The following is a 22,136-nucleotide window of genomic DNA, read 5'->3' on the forward strand; positions in this document are numbered from 1 at the left end:
GGCCTGGCTCGATCATGTTTGCAGTGAGGCTCGGGCATGAATGCTGGGGACATATGCTCTGCCCTGTTCAGCCATATGCCCCTTCTGCTGCTGCTGTTTTCCAACAAACTGCATTGCTTTAGCACAACAAGTTTGTTTCTGACAAGCCTGTGTCAAGTAGTATTAATACAGAGACAGTCATTGTATTAGGAGGCTGTGGGAGGGATGTAAAAAAAAAGAGACAAACACATCACCTTAAAGCAGAATTAACACAGTGCCATAGGGAAATCAAAATGCACAGACTAAAATCTTCAGAGCATGACAGATATTACAGCGGTGAGCTTATTTCCTGTAATTCAGGGTGATTTCTTTTCAGACTTGTTGCGTCATAGAGTGACTGTTCAGGACGTTGAATTCAGTTCTATTTGGCAGCTGCTTCCACCTTTGAGTCAGACAATATCTTTAAATCTCAAGAAAGCCTCACTGCAGCCGCCAAGATGCAGTGTGTACCTAAAATTGTTGCATTATTCAAAGTGTATGGATCAGTTTTAGCTTTTAGTCTCCAGAGGACCTGACAGTAGACTCTCTCCCTCTTTTTCTGTTGCTCAATTTGAATACACAGATGTGTAAATCCTGATTAAGGCAGAATCCTGTCACTACAGTGCAGTAATGTAACAAATGTCAGCTCTAGTTGGACTGTATTATGGAAACATTGGTAGAAATACCTATTTATTCAGTCTAAATATAGATGGAAACTGCGGGCAGCCATATCAGTCCCTGTATTGTGCATTCACAGCATTCAAAATGCGTGACATGGAAAGCTGAACATTTTCCATCTCAATGGTAAACATTCACATCCCACTATCATGTAAAGCTGTTTGCTATCAAATGCAACCCTGAAATTGAGTATGCATGAGCACAGCACGGACGTCCAAACACTTGGTTGCAAATCCTTTTCGCATTCTGAAGGGATGCCATTCTCTCTGGGTCCCATGGCTCCATGCACAAATGCCCTCCATCCCCCATTTAGTCTGGTTGTTCCCCGCTGTATAAAGTTCCAGTGGTGATGCTCCATCAGTGTATTTTTGCTGCCTGAGCCAGTAGGGGGCAGTGTGACATTATAGCAAAGGCTGTGCCTGTTGCTTTCAACCTGCAATGGCTGACTGGATAGTGGTCTCAGCTACATTATATCTGTCCTCTCAGAAGCTTTCAGGGCGGGGAGAAAATCTCTGTATTTGCTGATGATATTGCAATTAGTTAAAGAGCCAATCATTTTGGCCCTGCACGTCTAAATTTGAATGGAACCTGTGACATATTGCTGTGTGTTAAACATGCTGCTGCTGGGCTCTGCTACCGCTCATCAACAACAAACGTTCTTTGTTTTTTTTTCAATAACTAACCACAATATTGCAAATCATGTATTTATATTAATATTGGTATTTGACTTGCTCCATAACCAAGGAGTATGCACAAAAACCCCAAGCTTGTTATCTTTCTGCAAACTGCTTTTAAAATTGAGTTTTCACTTTCAGGGCAGTGATGAGGCTTTCTGTATGTGTGTCTCTGTGTGTTCTGCAGGTGGGGCCAGCTTTGTAGATGAGTTTCTGCTATTGTTCAGGTGGAGTTAGGAGGCCGCTTGCTCACTGGGAAAGACAATAGTAATAAGACGTGAGGATTTTAACTAAGGTGCCAGCTGAGAGAATGAGGTAAGACAGCCTGGTCCCAGCTCTGCTGTAATGCCCTCATTACTACACTCTCTGTGCTTGTGTACTGGATGGATCGCATGACAATGCACATCACATGTAGTTACGTGCAAGGTTATGGGTGTCTGTGGCGACAGGCGCTCATTGTGTGATGTGGCCACAGGCGTGAGATCCAGTCAGTCAGCATTACCGCCTGGCTCTGTGGTATGCTGCTCTGATGTCAGAGGACAGAGAGGAGGAGAGAGGACGAGAGAGGGAGATCATGGCAGTCTGACGAAAGTGGAGAGCAGGGCGGAGTGGTATTACCATCAGCAGGAAATGCTGCTGGGGGTTTACTATTTTTCTTGCCTTCCAGCTAGTGGAAAGTACAGAGAGAAAAAAAAAATCATGTAAGGTACTCTGGCACAGCCTGTAATATGAACTTTGTGTGCGAGCAATTTTTCTTTCTCTTGGCCCACAGGGATCCGATTCGCTCTGCACTAAAGCACAGAACAGGCTGTTTGTAAGCCATGCACAGACATTCTATGCCGCAGTGTAAAACTGCATAATGTTCTTCTGATTGACTGATTATCTGCAAGCTAAAAATACACACATCTTTACATAGAGAAATTACCGTTTGCTCTAAAGAAGAAAAAAATAAAAACTACCAGAATGCATTGGATGAGCAGCAGCTGTGCACAGATCAGTGAAGGAGCTGGGCATTTTTCTGCAGGTGCATCACTGATCTCTTCCTGATGTCTGGGTGCAGATAATGATCTGATGATTACTGATATTGAACCTGGTTGTTATCTCATTATTATCAAGTCTTCATGGAGCGGTTTGGGAAACCCATCAGCAGGACATAAACACATCTCTAGTGGAAGATATTACAAACAACAATTACAGTGATTTTGCAAAGTATACACACCCCTGTCCAAATGGCAGGTTTTTGTGAACTAAGGAGTTGGACTATACTTAACCATTTTAAAACTTTTTATGAAAAATTTAACATATACACTAAACAATGCCCTGTGATGGACTGGCGACCTGTCCAGGGTGTACCCTGCCTCTCGCCCATAGACTGCTGGAGATAGGCACCAGCTCCCCCATGACCCACTATGGAATAAGCAGTAGAAAATGACTGACTGACTGACTAAACAATGCAATTAATCACATTTATTTGGGGTGGACTTGCACATAAAAAAAAACTGCATCAACTTGGTTGCATAAGTGTGCACACCCTTAATACTTTGTTGAAGCTATTATTGATTTAAATTCAGCAATACGCTTTCTTTAAAAGTGGTCTATCAGTCTCTCACATCCAGACATCAATTTTTGCCAACTCTAAATTGCAAAAGTTCTCCAAATCTACTAGATTGTGGGAACATCTGTTGTACACAACCCTCTGTACATGTCACATACTGTGTATGTTTCTGTCAGATTTAGTTCAGGACTTTGGCTGGGTCATTTCAAAACCTTAGTGTTCCTGTCCTGAAGTATTACGTTAATTTGAATGAATGCCTGGACTCACTGTGATGCTGAAAAAGAAGTTAACCTTCAGCTTTCTAAGAGACAGCTGAAGGTTTTGCATTTGGATCTCTTCGTGTTTTCCTTCACCTTGACAAAAACCAAGGTTCCATGTGACGAAATCTAACCAATCCCAGATCATGATGCTGCCATCCCTTTGTTTCACTGTGGGTATGATGTTCTTTTGTTTCTGTTTCAAATTTTCCTTTGGATTGGGCTATACACATTCTCCTATAAGGGTTTGGAGAACATTGTGCTGTGTTCTACAGACACTCTGTTTTACAACCTTTCTCCTTTGTCGAGATATATCGAGAAAACTGGAGATTCTTGCAGCTCTTTCAGTGTTGCTGCTGGTTTCTTGGCAGCCTGACATGCATTTTCTGTATTGTCTTTTCTTTCATTTTTGCAGAAACCTCTTGTTTTTGTAAAGTCAATGATGTTCCATATTTACTTAAATTATATAGTATCCCACAAAAAGGAAAAACTCACACCAAAGGAAATACATTTTGAAATTTATAATGATCTATTTTCTTTTCACAACATATTTCCACAGGGTGTGTAAATGTTTGAGAGCCACCGTATAACAATTTGCATTTTGACCTGTGATAAACTGTGATAAACTGTGATAAATCTGACTCCTGTTTGTCTGACAGCCTCCTCTTCTTCACCTGTCTAGATCTTATGGTGTCCCATCTGTCAGCTTCACTCTTCATCTCCTCTACTCCTCCTGCTCTCATTTCCTCTCTACAGTCCTGCTTATGAAGAGGATTCAGCTTTCCTGCACCCAAAATCTAATTAAATGTTCTCATTTTTTGGTCTGATGACTAGGCTAGATACTAAATAAAACAAATGCTAATAAATCATATTTTATATGCACACTTGTCAGATAGATTTTAAATAATGGTGCTTAATTTGTTAGATTTAATATGATTTGTGCTCTAATAGCTAAACCCGTGCTTTGCATATTCTGCATCTCAAATATTTAAGCCGTGCATTGTTCATATTTCTTAATTTTCATCTCATGATGCTATTTAAATCAACATTTTAGATATTTGCTGGTTATTCTGCTATTATTCTGCTACATACAGGCCTCATCCTGAAAACAGCATCCCTACAATGAAAATGATGGTGGCAGCATCATACTGTGGAGATAATTTCTTCTGCAGGAACGAGAAAGATAGTCTGAGTTGAAGGAAAGATGAATAAAGGTAAATGCAGGATCATCATGGAAGGCAATTTGTCCTACGCTGCAAATAACATGAGAATGGGGCACGGTTTGGAATGGTTTCGATAAAAAATATTCATGTGTTAGAGAAAAGGTTCAGATCCAAATACAATTTTAGAATCTGTGCAAAAACTTCAAAATTGCTTCTCACGGATGCTCTCCATCCAGTCTAACTGAGCTTGAGCTATTTTTCAATTAAGAGTCGGCAACAACAATAACAATATAATTTCCCTTCCACAATTATGTTGTAGTTTGCGTTGGTCTATCACAAAAAATACACTGAAGTTTGTGGTTTATACTTTAGCAAGCCACTGTACCTGTGTGAATTAACAATGCTTTGCCTTACAGTTATATCAGTTCAAATAAATGGTGGGCCTTGCTATAAAAATTGTTCCGAATTCCTGAATCAGATTAGTTCACCAGATAACGACCCCAAGTTTCAACCTATCAGATTGGACCGTGTAGAGGAAGGAGTTGCACTCTGCTGCTGCAGTAACAGGAGTTATCTTCTCATCCAGCTCTTCTAGTCTCTGGTGAACTTCAGAGCATTAAGAAAATTCCTCTTATATCCACAACATAACACAAGAGCAGGTTTTTCGTGTCAGCAACCATCAGCTCAGTGCATGCACTCTATCTGTATTTTTCCCTCAGCAATTGTAATGTGCAAAATGTGGATCTCAGGTATAGTAGAGTCTCTAAAGACAGTGTGAAAAATGTTAGGTTGGTTGAAAGACCTAAACATAGGATGTTTGTGTTTTAATTAAACATCCTTTTTTTTTTTATCTCATCATGCCAGAGGTTTAATATGTGACTAAAATACATCTACTTTCAGTACAGTTCTTCGGCTGCATTGCCAAAAGCTGAGGCCTGGCAGCATCTGTGTAAGTAGCCTCATGTGTACTCAGTTTTAAACAAAAGTACTCTTAGAAACATATTTTAACTTTCTAAGACACAGAAAAGATTGTTGATTATTACTGTATGAATTGAGTTTCAGTAAATTGGTAATGTGGAACTATTAAGAATTTTGTTCACCAGGATTCTTGTTTTTCTGTTATAGAATTTTGTACAAATACTGCTAAAATGTTTTTATGAAATAGATTTTTGTACAAATACAGTATAACTTTGCTATTTTTAGTCAGTGCTGCCATTCTGTGAAAATCTCACCATGCGTTTAAACCACTCTGTTGTCAAATGTAAAGAATTAAACAGACAACGTTGGAAGAAGTAGCTTTTTTCCAATTAGATTATCAGAAGTAATTGGTTCACAGTAGTGGAATGGTTCTCACAGCAATTTGTTTAACTTGCACACATGCAGTAATTCCCAAGATAAAATATCTGTGTAGGCGCCAGTAACCATAATTCTTAAGATTGGGTGGAGAAATGGATCAATACTTATTTTTTGTGCTGATGTTCAGCTGACAAAACAGTTTTTGACTTGTACAATTGTTGCTTTGATTAGTGAACCACGGGCCCTTTAGAATATTTAGTTCTCAGCAGAGCTCTTCACTAACCCTTAGGGAAGGACTTTTAGTTTTTAGTTCTAGAGCAGAGATGCATGCACTAGTCTTGATACAGCCATTCAGGAGAAAACAGAAAAGGTTTTGCATGTCTGAATGGAAAAAATGCTTCACCAAGCATGAAAAGCAGCCAAAGTATGAGTGCTGACACCAGTGTCTTAATAAATATGCACCTGATGGCTCTACGCTCTCATGGTGGATGATAAAGCTGCATCATGCCGGATCTGGTTTCCTTATTGGTGAAGGATTCAGACAAAGGATGAAGACAAGAATCTCTATTTTTGTTGTGCAAGTAAATTAGAGTTTCATATGGAGAAAATTTGATTAGAATATTTTGTTCCGCCATGTAATAGTTTGGCTCGGAGGCCTAGAACTGACTAGACAAGCCATGTTTGTATGCATTAATATTAATGTAATAAGAGGGTGGTGAGTAACTTGTTTGGCTGAGGATCAAAACAACTGCATTACAGAGGAACTACATTTTGCATTTTACATTGTAGTGTCCAGCTCTAAGTAACACACTGCAGAAAATGTTATTGTCAGCACTAATGTGTAATTTATGATGGTGTAATGAACACAAGGGGTAAATTATACAACTCACACATCTCCCTCTATATCTTACAAGGTAAAGTTAGGTCTTATGAGCAGAACTGCCAAGAAACAAGATTGTGTTTCTTTATCTCCTTTGTAAACTAACTCCAAACATTTAATTTCGGCTTTCTTTGGCAACAAACTAGAGAAGATTGAAATGCTATAGGCCTATAGATTGATGTTGCTGAATCGATGTTTTTTGTTTCAATTAACAAGAGCAATTTGATTTAAAAAAACAGTAATATACAGGTCCTTCTCAAAATATTAGCATATTGTGATAAAGTTCATTATTTTCCATAATGTCATGATGAAAATGTAACATTCATATATTTTAGATTCATTGCACACTAACTGAAATATTTCCGGTCTTTTATTGTCTTAATACGGATGATTTTGGCATACAGCTCATGAAAACCCAAAATTCCTATCTCACAAAATTAGCATATCATTAAAAGGGTCTCTAAACGAGCTATGAACATAATCATCTGAATCAACGAGTTAACTCTAAACACCTGCAAAAGATTCCTGAGGCCTTTAAAACTCCCAGCCTGGTTCATCACTCAAAACCCCAATCATGGGTAAGACTGCCGACCTGACTGCTGTCCAAAAGGCCACTATTGACACCCTCAAGCAAGAGGGTAAGACACAGAAAGAAATTTCTGAACGAATAGGCTGTTCCCAGAGTGTTGTATCAAGGCACCTCAGTGGGAAGTCTGTGGGAAGGAAAAAGTGTGGCAGAAAACGCTGCACAACGAGAAGAGGTGACCGGACCCTGAGGAAGATTGTGGAGAAGGGCCGATTCCTGACCTTGGGGGACCTGCGGAAGCAGTGGACTGAGTCTGGAGTAGAAACATCCAGAGCCACCGTGCACAGGCGTGTGCAGGAAATGGGCTACAGGTGCCGCATTCCCCAGGTCAAGCCACTTTTGAACCAGAAACAGCGGCAGAAGCGCCTGACCTGGGCTACAGAGAAGCAGCACTGGACTGTTGCTCAGTGGTCCAAAGTACTTTTTTCAGATGAAAGCCAATTATGCATGTCATTCGGAAATCAAGGTGCCAGAGTCTGGAGGAAGACTGGGGAGAAGGAAATGCCAAAATGCCAGAAGTCCAGTGTCAAGTACCCACAGTCAGTGATGGTCTGGGGTGCCGTGTCAGCTGCTGGTGTTGGTCCACTGTGTTTTATCAAGGGCAGGGTCAATGCAGCTAGCTATCAGGAGATTTTGGAGCACTTCATGCTTCCATCTGCTGAAAAGCTTTATGGAGATGAAGATTTCATTTTTCAGCACGACCTGGCACCTGCTCACAGTGCCAAAACCACTGGTAAATGGTTAACTGACCATGGTATCACTGTGCTCAATTGGCCTGCCAACTCTCCTGACCTGAACCCCATAGAGAATCTGTGGGATATTGTGAAGAGAACGTTGAGAGACTCAAGACCCAACACTCTGGATGAGCTAAAGGCCGCTATCGAAGCATCCTGGGCCTCCATAAGACCTCAGCAGTGCCACAGGCTGATTGCCTCCATGCCACGCCGCATTGAAGCAGTCATTTCTGCAAAAGGATTCCCGACCAAGTATTGAGTGCATAACTGTACATGATTATTTGAAGGTTGACGTTTTTTGTATTAAAAACACTTTTCTTTTATTGGTCGGATGAAATATGCTAATTTTGTGAGATAGGAATTTTGGGTTTTCATGAGCTGTATGCCACAATCATCCGTATTAAGACAATAAAAGACCTGAAATATTTCACTTAGTGTGCAATGAATCTAAAATATATGAATGTTAAATTTTCATCATGACATTATGGAAAATAATAAACTTTATCACAATATGCTAATATTTTGAGAAGGACCTGTATATATATAAGGAAGTGAATCGATAGGCTAAACTATAATAACACATAAGTCAGTCTCATTCAACCTGATCAGTCTCATAGCTACAGACAAATTTAACTGAAGGCAGTATTCTTTCTCGTCAGGGAGCTTGTTATTCTAAACCAGGAATTACAATGAGATTATGTATATTTTTTTTATATTTAGATGATTACCTTTATTTTTGGTTTGCAACATCACAACTCCAGTTTGGGTCCAACTCATAGATCATTTTGGTTTTTTGAGTTACTAATAGAAAAACTCATACTCAAAAATGAAAAAGGGTCATTTCACTGGACTTTAGATCCTTTTACTTCTAGGTTTTAAACTTGACCCAAGGTTCTTCAATTTAGTTTGAATTGGAATGCCAAACAAATCATTGAAATTCCTGTTTTATCGGGGGGAATTTTAAGAAATGATGGTATCCCTGATCACAAAATGTGATCTTTAGGCTATGTACTTATTCTAGGCCAACCTAGTGCAGATCTATGTCCAGGTTTTCCAGCGGAACTATTTACTCACTGCTAAATTAGACAAGAGCTTCCAATCTATGTTGATTTATGACTTTTTGAAAAAAAAAGAAAAAACAAATTGGTAAATGTTAGTACTCAAAAGTAACTTCCAAAACTTCCAAATGGATTCTTTTTTTATGCATTTTTTGTTTCAGTCATTTCTCTGAGTCAGAATTCACACAGCTCTAGGAGAGGTGGAATTTGGGAGAGGTGTTCCAAGTCCCATTAGACAGTCAGTAAGAGAAATTGAATTAGTTGTTTTTGTCTGTCTGAACCCCTAAACATTAGAAAGGGCAGACATGAAGGTAAACAATCATTAGTCATTGTTGTTGATGAGAAACCTTCTGCTACATTTCAAAGTTTCACATATTAATCAAAGTTATGACTCACCATAAATCTGAAGCAAGCAGAATAAGAATATTCACCTTAAATGACACTTTGTGTTATGGCTTGCGAGATATAGGACCCCAGAATGCAGACAAGCAGGCAGCGTGATGGTAAGGGCAAAAGGTTTAATAACAAAAACTCACTCACAGCAGGAGGCAGGAACAAAACAACAAACGGGCAGGCGAGACAGGCATGGCATGATCAAAAAACAAGACTTGGTTTGAGAAATGTTTCCGCCTTGAATGACAGAACAGGTGTGTATTTATGGAGTGTGACCAGGTGAAACAAGAAGACAGATTAATAGGTGCAGGTGATCCGAATTAACAGAACAAAACGTGGTTGGAGCAAAACAGAGACTCTTGAACACAAACTAACAGAAACTAGAAAAACATGAAGCAAAAGCATTTCCAGATCCGAAAACCAAACTTGACAAAACATGAACAAGACGACAAAACTAAAGCATGACCAGGAAAATAAACAGAAACATGATTCAAAACTTGAACTGTGAAAAACATAAGAAAAAACCCAAAACCAAAAACCAAACAACCCCAAATCATAACACTTTGACGTTTTGTGTTGACAAGCATCTTAACAAATTGCTTTTGATTACAGTAGTATAGCAAGTTCTTAAAAATAATAATATCTTTAAGGTTTTAGGGCATCATATGTGGGGGTTAATTTGACCAGATGTTATGTCTAAAGTTGTTTTAAAAAAGCCTTTATGGGAGTAATTACATTTGTTTGGATGGCTGGGTCTAAGGTGTTCGTATGCACTAAAATAACTATGTTAAGAGAGATATAATCACTTTTAGGGCTTTTGACTGAATTTTCTATCACCATCTTCAAAACATTTTACTTCTTATAATGTATTTTAATACAATGTTTGCATTGAGCTAATATTTTGTTTTATTCTCAAGATAAATTAGGCTGATTCAGGTTTAATTCTCATGTACTGTGAAATTGTTGGTGCACTGCAGAATTGAAATCACTGAGAAATGTGCTTTAGACTGGCACAGTAGAAACAGACCAATGTAAAATTTTTATTCAATGCCATGAGTTTATGCACAGATATAGGCTGCATATAATAATTATAACCATAATGAGATTCTGGCTTCATTTCTCCAACAGGATACAAAGTAAGGTAAATGCCGTCTGTTCCATTAGACTGGAGAATGAGTGGAAATAAATTATGCCTAAATGTCTTTTGAATTACCCCAGTAGTGCACAGGAAGTTAACACTCACACAAGTAACATGCATTCTGTTTTGGTAAACAGATGTGAAATTTGCTGTATTCTCTATTTTCTCTCAATGCCATTTGTAACATGGAAAAGTGTTAGTTTTTGCACTTCTAAAATTAACTTCTACAATGACAGGGCTGAACAGCTGGAATTGTCAAAATAAATAGCAAATGTTTGTGTCCTTGTCTGATTAATTTCTCAAAACTAATAATAATCAGTGGCCATGTCATTGTGTTGTTGAACACACCCAAAAATGTTTACATTAGTAAAAGGGGTAATTCAGAATTTTTTGAACAGCCATTCTAATAAGAGGTTACAAGTAGCCAATAGCGTAGCAACAGAAGATGACTCTTTTAGCATGTTTTTTGTTCAAATACAAATTAGTTTGGTCCCAGGGACCTCAAGCTAACAGCAGGTCAGAGTGGAGTCACAACTAATGTGGATTTTAACCACCAAAAACCAACTCTGAATTACAATGTCAAAATAACTTAGTCTAATCTTTAAATATTTATCTGGATGTAACATAGTGGTGGTGTGATGGTTATAGTGTTTTGCAGGACCTGGGTGATTTGCCAGTAGTGATGGAACCATGGATTCTGACCGCAACAAGAAAATCCTGAAGGAGAATGTCAGGCCATCAGGTCATGACCTTCGGCTCAAGCACAATTTGGTTATGCAGAAGGGCAATGATCGAAAACACACCCTCATGCTTGATTACTGCTGTTGCTCCTTGGAGGCGACACGCCAGTTTAGGTTGCTTTGAAATACTAGCGAGTTGCTAGTCACAACCCCTCCCTCCCCGAACAATGTTTGAAAGAAAAATTAAATAATCTGTTTTTCGCACAAGGAGTGCATAGGAGTGCACAGGACAGGTTTTTTTATTATTTGCTTTTCTTTCAGTGTCCGTCTGGCTTCGTGATGGGTTTCTGGTCTTTGGTGGCTGGTAATGTTCAGTTTTGTTTGTTAAATAACATGACACAACATTGTTAGCGAGTTTGCTAAATATAGATGCAAAAACAGCACCCGCAATCCGTTTCAGGTTCGATAAATCGTGTTGCGGGCAGTAAGGGATTACATTTACATATCCTCCTCCCATAAATGTGTGCATTTGAGTCAGTATCATATGTTTTGCATATTTATGAAGGCAAAGACGCTAAAACGTTTGCACCCGCTGTTCCGCTGATTTTACACACGCGATCCAATTTGCTCCTGGTTTGTAGATCAGCTTTTCGTACGCAACCCAGTTTGCATATGTTTTTGTAAAGACAAACCTTCAGATCAGGCCCATAGTCTTTAAAATATAGACCAAGAAGTTCATTTTTGTTTGCATCTGACCAGAGAACTGTCCTCCATGTTACTTGTTAAGGAGGGAATGGAGGTTATCTGGCTCAGGTGTGCTGGAGCACATATATCTGAAAAGTCTGCACTGCTCTGTGATCAAATGAGGTGCTCACATAAAATACATTGAAGCAAGTGGTTGTAAAATGATGTCACTAAGTACAAGGTGTATGAAGACTTTTGCAAGACTTAATATTTTGTACAACTGACACTGTTAAACCCCACTGGGTTTACTATCAGATGCTGTTACATCTTTGCTTTAATAAGGCTCAATGCTGGATCTTTCATTTTCAGATGAAACATGCTTGCAGATATGATAACCAAGAAAGAACTTCTGTAAAAGAGGTGATGGAAATGATCCAAACTTGTGACCTCTGAAGGACTGTATAAGGCAACTGATTTAAACAGGTTGTCCGGCCAGAACAGATGAGAGAAGAGGTCAGTTACACTCATGCCACTCTTTATTACATTTACCATGAAGTTTATGTTTTTAATGAAATCTGGTTTCTACAAAAAAAAGTAAATAAATGACAATAAGTAATCAAATAAATTATACAACATATATAATCTATCTAACCGCACAGATAAATATTCAAGTAACCACAATGAAATAAAACCAAGATAGTGTAAAGAGTTATTGAAATGACTCGGCCTATAACCAGGGGTGAAAGTAGTTTTAAATTCTTGCCAGTACTTAGGGGCGGAGCTAGAGGGGGGTGCCGGGGGCATATATATATATATATATATATATACAGGTGTTGGACAATGAAACTGAAACACCTGGTTTTAGACCACAATAATTTATTAGTATGGTGTAGGGCCTCCTTTTGCGGCCAATACAGCGTCAATTCGTCTTGGGAATGACATATACAAGTCCTGCACAGTGGTCAGAGGGATTTTAAGCCATTCTTCTTGCAGGATAGTGGTCGGGTCACTACGTGATACTGGTGGAGGAAAACGTTTCCTGACTCGCTCCTCCAAAACACCCCAAAGTGGCTCAATAATATTTAGATCTGGTGACTGTGCAGGCCATGGGAGATGTTCAACTTCACTTTTTTGTTCATCAAACCAATCTTTCACCAGTCTTGCTGTGTGTATTGGTGCATTGTCATCCTGATACACGGCACCGCCTTCAGGATACAATGTTTGAACCATTGGATGCACAAGGTCCTCAAGAATGGTTCGGTAGTCCTTGGCAGTGATGCGCCCATCTAGCACAAGTATTGGGCCAAGGGAATGACATGATATGGCAGCCCAAACCATCACTGATCCACACCCATGCTTCACTCTGGGCATGCAACAGTCTGGGTGGTACGCTTCTTTGGGCCTTCTCCACACCGTAACTCTCTCGGATGTGGGGAAAACGGTAAAGGTGGACTCATCGAAGAACAATACATGCTATGGCAGCCCGGCTGTGTTCTGGTGGAAACAGGAGAGTTGAGGTGCACATTTAATTCTGCCGTGATTTGGGCAGTCGTGGTTATATGTTTTTTGGATACTATCTGGGTTAGCACCCGAACATCCCTTTCAGACAGCTTCCTCTTGCGTCCACAGTTAATCCTGTTGGATGTGTTTCGTCCTTCTTGGTGGTATGCTGACATTACCCTGGATACCGTGGCTCTTGATACATCACAAAGACTTGCTGTCTTGGTCACAGATGCGCCAGCAAGACGTGCACCAACAATTTGTCCTCTTTTCAACTGTGGTATGTCACCCATAATGTTGTGTGCATTTCCATATTTTGAGCAAAACTGTGCTCTTACCCTGCCAATTGAACCTTCACACTCTGCTCTTACTGATGCAATATGCAATCAATGAAGACTGGCTACCAGGCTGGTCCAATTTAGCCATGAAACCTCCCACACTAAAATGACAGGTGTTTCAGTTTCATTGTCTAATCCCTGTATATATATATATATATATATATATATACATATATATATATATATATATGTATGCCCACAGTGTTACTCTCATCTGTGGCCCCCTCGAGATCTCTCTCTCTATCTCTCTCTCAGCAAAGTCCAAACTCAAACTAATTAAAACGTATCAATATTTTACTTCAATATAGGCTGTCAGTATAAGGCAGAAATTAGAATCACTTGACGATGTAGTTAAAGTTCTTAAAGAACTCCCATGTATGAAACAATGATAAACTGTTTTCTGATGCATAACTTTTCATCTTCAGTTTCCATCTTTTCTTTTGAACTAAGAAGTTATTGTTCTCTTCTTTTTGGTCAAGTTTTAATTTCATTTAAATTAAAAATTTGACATTTCGTTTTTTTTCAAGTCTGTAGATGGTAAGTGATTTATTGTTCGTCCTGACATAATGCAAGCGGCAGTTTTTTATGTCTGTGCACCACCTGTATAAAATCATCCCAGTCCATTAAATCGAACGCACCGATCTCCTTGGCAACCGTTCTGTTTTGGAGGTAAGCGCGCATGCGCTCTCGTGTAGCGTATGCGAAACCTCTGGTCATAAGCGGTGTTTTCGAGCTGTACTGTGTTGTTGTAATTCAGCAAAATAACATGAAACAACTAGTTATTCTTCCTGTGCTTTTAACTGGAGTATTTAGCAGCGAGCAGACAGACATTAAACGTAGCGGTGCTCGTTTTAAACGCTGGCCGTTCACAACAGCCTCGAACTCCGAGGGGAGAGAAGCAAAGAGCAGAACAGTTCAGTTTGCTGTCTAAAGTTTACGTTGACGGTTGTGATTGGTTTTTGCTCAGAACGTCATCTGCAGCAGTGAATTGTGGGTAATATACTTCGGCGAAGTCCGCTTCGATGCGGGCTTCGCCGAAGGGCGGATGTGGGGCACAAAGGGGGCGGGGCTAAGGACCACTCTGGAGCATTGGGACACACTATGCACTCAAACCCATCAACGGGAACGCGCAATTCAGGGACACAAGGGTGGAAGTGCGAGTATTGGGACAGGGCCAAGAACTTTGGAATGTTTTTCTTTTGCGTCCCCATGCAATACTTTTGCGTTCGCTCGCAATACTTTTTGCGTTCTCATGCAATAGTCTTTGCGTTATCTCGCAATATTTTGTGGAGACCCGTTTTTGAGATTTATTGAGTTTTATTTTGAAATGGCCTTAAATAATATGAGGGACCAAAAATGACAAAATGAAAACTAAATATGTAAATAAATAAATACACATATAAATAAATAAATAAATACACATATAAATGTATAAATAAATAAATATAAGAAGAAATAAATACACATTATAAATATATAAATGCATAAATTAATAAATATAAAAATAAATAAATACACATATAAATGTATTTATTTATCTATTTATTCATTCATTTATTTATACATTTATTTATTCATACATTCATTTATTTATACTTTTATTTATTTATTCCTACATTTATTTCTGTAAAACATTCCCACTGCAGTCTCCCTCATAATGCAAGAAACAAGACAGAAAATGGTATTCAGGTGAACAGGATTTTGTGTGCAGCTGTAAGGGCTTCTTTAATATTGGGATTTTTATTATTCATTCTGATTTTATTTTATGTCATATTGCATGAACAAGCTGTATAACTTTTTTGTGTGCTCATGTAATGGTGTCCGATCTCAGGTTGTGACCCACTGCAAACAGTAAAGGAAAAGTTTAATATTATTTGGTTGTAATACAAAGCTATTATCACTATAAGCAAGTCTGCATCAATAAAGGCAGTGTTATGTTTATTCAAAAGATACAAGATGAGGCGCCCTATGTGTGCTGAGTTTGATGGCACTACAACATGCTATAGTGAAGTTATTGACCATTTTATACTTATTTTAATGGTAAAGAAATGACAAAAAAAACTATTTAAGTACATTTTCTTAAGGAAAGAGTTGCAGTATGATCAAGATGAGGTGATCCATGTGTGCTATGAGTTTGATCGCACAACAACATGCTACAGTGAAGTTATTGACCATTTGATGCATATTTTACTGAATCTTTGGCTATTTAGGCTATAGTGGGAAATTCCAATTTTTTTTAAGTATTAATTTCCAATCCAAGAAATGTAGTATGAAAAACGTGACATCACATACACATACAATGATTTTAATGACAATACACCTCTCCTTGGCGACTTTATTGAATATTTCTCCATCATATTTTTCTGGTGTTGCAATTTGCAGACGGTCCCTGCGCATTTAAGGAGCAGCGATCTCTGCATAGAGGCCAATGCAAGTCTCCCAGCGCGTTGTTAGGCTCGTTTTGAGGAAAATACAATTGTAGCTCACTGTCTGCCTTTCTGTGGTTGCAGAGAGGTGTTGGTTTTCTAGAGGCAAAGATCCGCTGATGAGTTATTGATCCGGAAAAGCCAAATCTGTGAATATCTTTCTAACTTTACCGAAGTAAGTTGGTGGCCAACTTCCTCCAGACTGTCCAATATAGTGGAGTCAACCTCCACATCCATCTCAGCTTGGAGCTGATTGAAATCCTCCATGACCCGTGCAAAACGAAAATGGAGGTAGTCATTGGGTTCATTTTGGTCAATATCATAAATGACCTTAAATCATTGGCAATGGCTGTAAGAGAACCCTCCATCGTGCCTACCAAAAGAACTTCGGTACCGGAGTCTAGGCTGTAGCAGCAGGATCGGGATCATACTGTTGTGGAATTTTCTTATCAAAGTGGGTAGAAGTTGACTCATAACAAGAGAAAATCCGGACTTTGTCTTATAAGTTTTATTCAAAGGCATTCAGCGTTTGAAGACCCTGACACTGAGGTTAGTCAGTGAAACAGAGCCCCGATCAACATTTACACACAGTATTTATACCAGAACATGACAGTGTTATCTCAACTGCAAAGAGTTTTAGAAATATGGCCCCTAGACCCTCCCCGGGTCAGAGTTAACAAAGTTATTTATGAGGGCACCCATCTACCTTCCCTTGAAATATACACTTCAGGAAGTGTTAACCATAAAACTCTCCAGCATTTGAATTTAGAGTCCATCTGCTCTAAATAACAGAACACTAATAAAACACAGAGGTCAGAGGAGAGAGGTGAAGGGAATATCAGAGCACTTTAAAATAATTTTCCATTACACTCCTTTCTTCTGATTACAAGATAATCACATAACTAAAAGAAAATTCTACAAAATCATCACCCAAGGAAAAACGACCTCCACCAACCTGTTATCTGGAAAGAAAGTAGCTAGAGCATAAGTAGTATCAATAGGAACTGGTACCAAAAATGGTTGATCATTAATAGCACGTGAAATCAAACAACAAACATAACAACAATCATTTCTTATCTTCCTCACGGTTTGATGCATCAGTTGCCACCAGACATTATCAGCATGTTCATAGTAGTCAGAAAAGTGATGAATCTCTCTTCGAATCTGCTGATGAATATTATTAGAAGAGGGAAGAAAAAACCTAATATAACCTTTTCCCAGCAGCTGCTGTGAAAAACAATGAATTTGTACTTTCCATAAGCGTCAGTTAACACTTGCGGACAAAAACTGCACCAAACTGTAAGTACTGTGTCAGAGACTGTATGAAGACCATCTGCAGTAGAACTAAGCCTGTTTTAATGAGGTCTCTACCCATTAGATTTATGGGATACAAAATCTGACAACAGAAAATAATATCTGAAGGAGAAACCCATCAGGTTTTACGCATGCGCTGGGTTTTAAAAATGCTCCTTCATGAGATCTGTCCTGAGAATAACATAGAAACACTTGGTTACTGCTGAGTTTTGGAGATGTTGTAACTTCCTCTGCATTTTCATAACTTTTAATAACTAGAATAATTGACCCTGAATATTCCACGACGAAAGAGAACTTGTTTCTCTGAAAGAATTAACTGGAAAGTATCAAATGAGTTAAGTTATCACCCTTTTAAAGATACTTTTCTAACCCTAAAATAATATTTTAACCCGCTATATCTGTCAACGTCAAGCAAGCGTCACATGAGCAGCGGTTAATAAGCGTTCTTCATTGCAGAAAATAGGAAAAGATTTATGCAAATGTGTGTGTGTTTGTACGTTACCCCCATCAGTTTCTAAATCACTCCAGAGTCAGACTGTCATGGCACACAGTTCTCTATCAATCCAAAAAACAACCAGGCCCTTCCCAGGTCTGTTGGTGAGACATTCAATCATTCTTTGTCCACTTTAACTTCTCCAGGAGGGAGAAAGAAGAAACTTTGCTCCGGTTTCTCTTCTGCCCGCATAAGATGCTTTCAATATAAATCCAGTGTATCGCTCTTCTGGCTCTTGCAAACAGCATGGATCGTTGTCCATCTCAGTGGGTCCAGACTTCTTCTGAGTTTTGTTTTTTTTCTTGTAGAAAGTCACACTGCGATTTTCAACATGCAGGAAGGCAGATCTCTCTCTTTCAGGCCTTGCTGGAGAAGCGTCTCTGGTGGAGTAGCCATGGAGAAGGGCAGGTTTCTAAGGTCCAGACTCAAAAACGCAGATGTTGAACTTAAATCCCATATATGTGTGTATTTGTGTGTGAGAGAGGCAAATGAAAAGTTTAGTATAGGTTCAGATTTTGTACAAATACATATTATCAGTCAGTCAGTCAGTTGTCCCCCTGCCTGTCACTTCCTTCCACAACATGCATTATCCTCCTTTCTAAAACAACTTTCTTTTCGCATCTCTAATGTCCCTTTTCACTTTTACCTTCTTTACCGACTGATCGCAATATTTAAGACAAACAAAACTTCCTTCAGGAAAGTTTTAACTCTTTAACCCCTTAATTGATGCACTCTGTGCTTTTTAATATTCTTCTTATGTTTTATTTATTTATTTTTCCATCAACTGTTTTACTTGAAACTTTTTAAACTATTTAACTTATTTACACTCAAACTTCCACGCTGTGAAAAACCAAACTTATCTTCCAAATTAAAGCACATTTAACACAATCATCCCCACTTTTCCTTTCATTATTTTATAAATCAGAGTCTGAAGAAGGAGACACCCCTGATGCCTCAAGGTTCCGGAACCATTTTTTTTTACCTGTTCAGCGGCACGTCTGCCCACTGGCTTTTCTCCTTTATGAGGTGTAGAAAATTGCTAAAAACCACCCGCAAAACCCTGTGTTCTGCTTTATCTTATTGTTACCAATAAGAACCTCCCTGCAATTCCTTTTGCAGGGTAACTGGGCCCTCAGCTGATGTCCTCCCTCTCGCAACTCTGGAACCTAATTAATTAGTTAGGAGATGATGGTTAATGTGTAATAAAAATAATAATATACATTATATCATACAGAGCAACTTCTCACCCAGATATATTTGAAGACAAATTATTCGGATCTAATCAGCCAGAAGCCGCAGGCGGACATGAGGACTCCCCTCCGTAATATGGAGGTGGACTGAGGACAACGTCTCCAGGCTGGCCAGGCGTCCGTGTCCCATCCTGCGGTCTCCTCTGGCACGTTAGATCCTGTTCGTGACGCTAAAATTGTTGTGGAATTTTCTTATCAAAGTGGGTAGAAGTTGACTCATAACAAGAGAAAATCCGGACTTTGTCTTATAAGTTTTATTCAAAGGCATTCAGCGTTTGAAGACCCTGACACTGAGGTTAGTCAGTGAAACAGAGCCCCGAACGCCATGTACACACAGCATTATATACCAGAACATGACAGTGTTATCTCAACTGCAAAGAGTTTTAGAAATATGGCCCCTAGACCCTCCCCGGGTCAGAGTTAACAAAGTTATTTATGAGGGCACCCATCTACCTTCCCTTGAAATATACACTTCAGGAAGTGTTAACCATAAAACTCTCCAGCATTTGAATTTAGAGTCCATCTGCTCTAAATAACAGAACACTAATAAAACACAGAGGTCAGAGGAGAGAGGTGAAGGGAATATCAGAGCACTTTAAAATAATTTTCCATTACAATACACACAATTCTAACCAATGGTGCTGAAGACAAATGTTAAAACCACCCACCTCATTAACATACGGAGACAGAAAAGCAGAACTAAATAAATGTGGAAATGTAGAAATACAGAAATAAATGTAGGAATAAATACATAAAAGTATAAATAAATGAATGTGTGAATAAATAAATGTATAAATGAAAAAAATTTATAAATAAATGACTGAATAAATACATAAATATATAAATACACAAAAAGGAGAAATAAATGAATAAATAGATAATTACATTTATATGTGTATTTATTTATTTTTATATTTATTCATTTATGCATTTATATATTTATATGTGTATTTATTTATTCTAATATCTATTTATTTATTTATTTATACATCTATATGTGTATTTATTTATTTATATGTGTATTTATTTATTTACATATTTATTTTTCATTTTGTCATTTTTGGTCCCTCATAAAATAAAAGGACCTTCAATCAAAGGCAGTTATTATTCACATGGTGTCAAACTGCTGAACTCTGGACAATAATACTGCATGAAACCACATCTGTGACACTTTATTTGCTTATTGCTGCTGCATGATGTGTGATTTGAACAGTTCTTCTTATCCTAAGCATTTAATCGCATTGTTGACTGCATGTTAACCTGCATATGACAAATAAACCATACCAATGCCATATCAGTGTTGTTTGCTTTGTGAGCAGTTTGTCAAATGTGCTGCTGTTCCAAAATGCACAGCTTTCTCAAGGTGATTAACAACTTTTGCGAGCGAACACAAAAGTATTACGTGGGGACGCAAAAGAAAAAAAAAATCCCCCCATGTCCCCTCGAGGGCTCCGTACAAAACATACCAACTTGTGATGATTTACATGCAGATTTGTTTTAGTGTCCACTCCCATCAGGCCAATAATCCCCATTTATTGCAAGTAGTAAGTCTGTAAAATGTGCAAGAACATAATCACAGAGTTTCAATCTTACCAGTTTCTAACTGCTTTATGACGTGTCAGGCTAATCAGCATTGAGCTGATAAGATTGAAGTGGGCTGAATTGGGATGACTTTTACAGCTCTCAGTGAGGTTGGCACAATGCTGTTAGAATCAATCATATCACCACTAGAGAGGTATTTTTTTAAATCTATTATCCATTAATTTGATTTATTGAAGCTGTACACAGAAATAGACCAACATTTAATGAAATTACAGTGCTCAAAAATGTCTGCCTCCCTACAAATCTTTTCTGTTTTTAAACATTTAAAAAAATTCAGATAATAAAACAACCAACCAGGTCCTAGGTGATAAAGTATTCACCCCCTTTGTTAACTCATGCAGTAACTGTGATTATACACATTTGTTTTAGAAAACAAACCACAACCAGGCATGATTACTGCCAGTCAGATTAAAAAAATTACTTAAATGTGAGATGTCTGACAAAATGATATAGGATAAAAGATTTCAAACTGCAACAGATTATGTCCAAAGGAGAGTTCTAGGGCCAAAACCACTGCTGACCCAAACAAACCACAAAGGCCTGTTGTGTATTTACTGGTTATGTTTGTCCCTTTAATGTTCCTCCTTCCATTGTTGTATGCCATGTTCAGATGTGTAACAACAGTGAACTAATAAACATTATATGGGTGACCCTCCAGATGTCCTGTTTCCTCCTCTAGTTGTATTACCCTTAAAGTAGGGAGTACACAACAAGGCCTGTCTCACATTAGCCTAAAAACATTTTAAATAACTCTGTGGACCAATGTAACACGGAACGGGGACTGTTTGGAAAGTGTGCATCCTCATTCATGAGATATAAAAGCAACACAGCATTTCAGTAAAAGAACATCATATCAACTGTCAAACATGGTGGTGGTAGTGTGACAAACCCACTGCTTTGCTGCTTCAGTACCTGGACAACTTGCTTTAATTCATAAAACTTAAAATTTGACTTTCCATTACAAAAAAAGCCTCTGGCCATCAGTTTTTGACCTTAGGCTCATGTGCCTTTTGATTATTTAATAGGTCAGTAATCTGAAGCACACCAGCAAACCTCCCCTCTTTTGACTTAAAAAAACAACCAAACAAAAACAAAAATGGAGGTTTTAGGCCTTTCATTTTCAAAAAACCCTCGAGTGTGGCTTATAAAAACTGTTCTGCAACAGTAATTGGGCCAAAGTTCCCCCACAGCGATGTAAAAGACTATAAAAAGATTGTCATTCTCAAAAATGCTTGATGGCAATTGTTACCACTAGTGTTTGAACAACATTATGTTGCTAGGTTAAGAAAGTAATGACTTTTTCACATACAGCCACATTGATATTAATAAATTAATCACTTTTTGAAAACTGCATTTTTTGTTTAGCTTATTGTTGCCTAAAATACAACATTCTGACAAAAGATGCAAAAACACTTACAA

The sequence above is a fragment of the Girardinichthys multiradiatus genome, chromosome 4 (assembly GCF_021462225.1).
Source record: "Girardinichthys multiradiatus isolate DD_20200921_A chromosome 4, DD_fGirMul_XY1, whole genome shotgun sequence".
NCBI lineage: Eukaryota > Metazoa > Chordata > Actinopteri > Cyprinodontiformes > Goodeidae > Girardinichthys > Girardinichthys multiradiatus.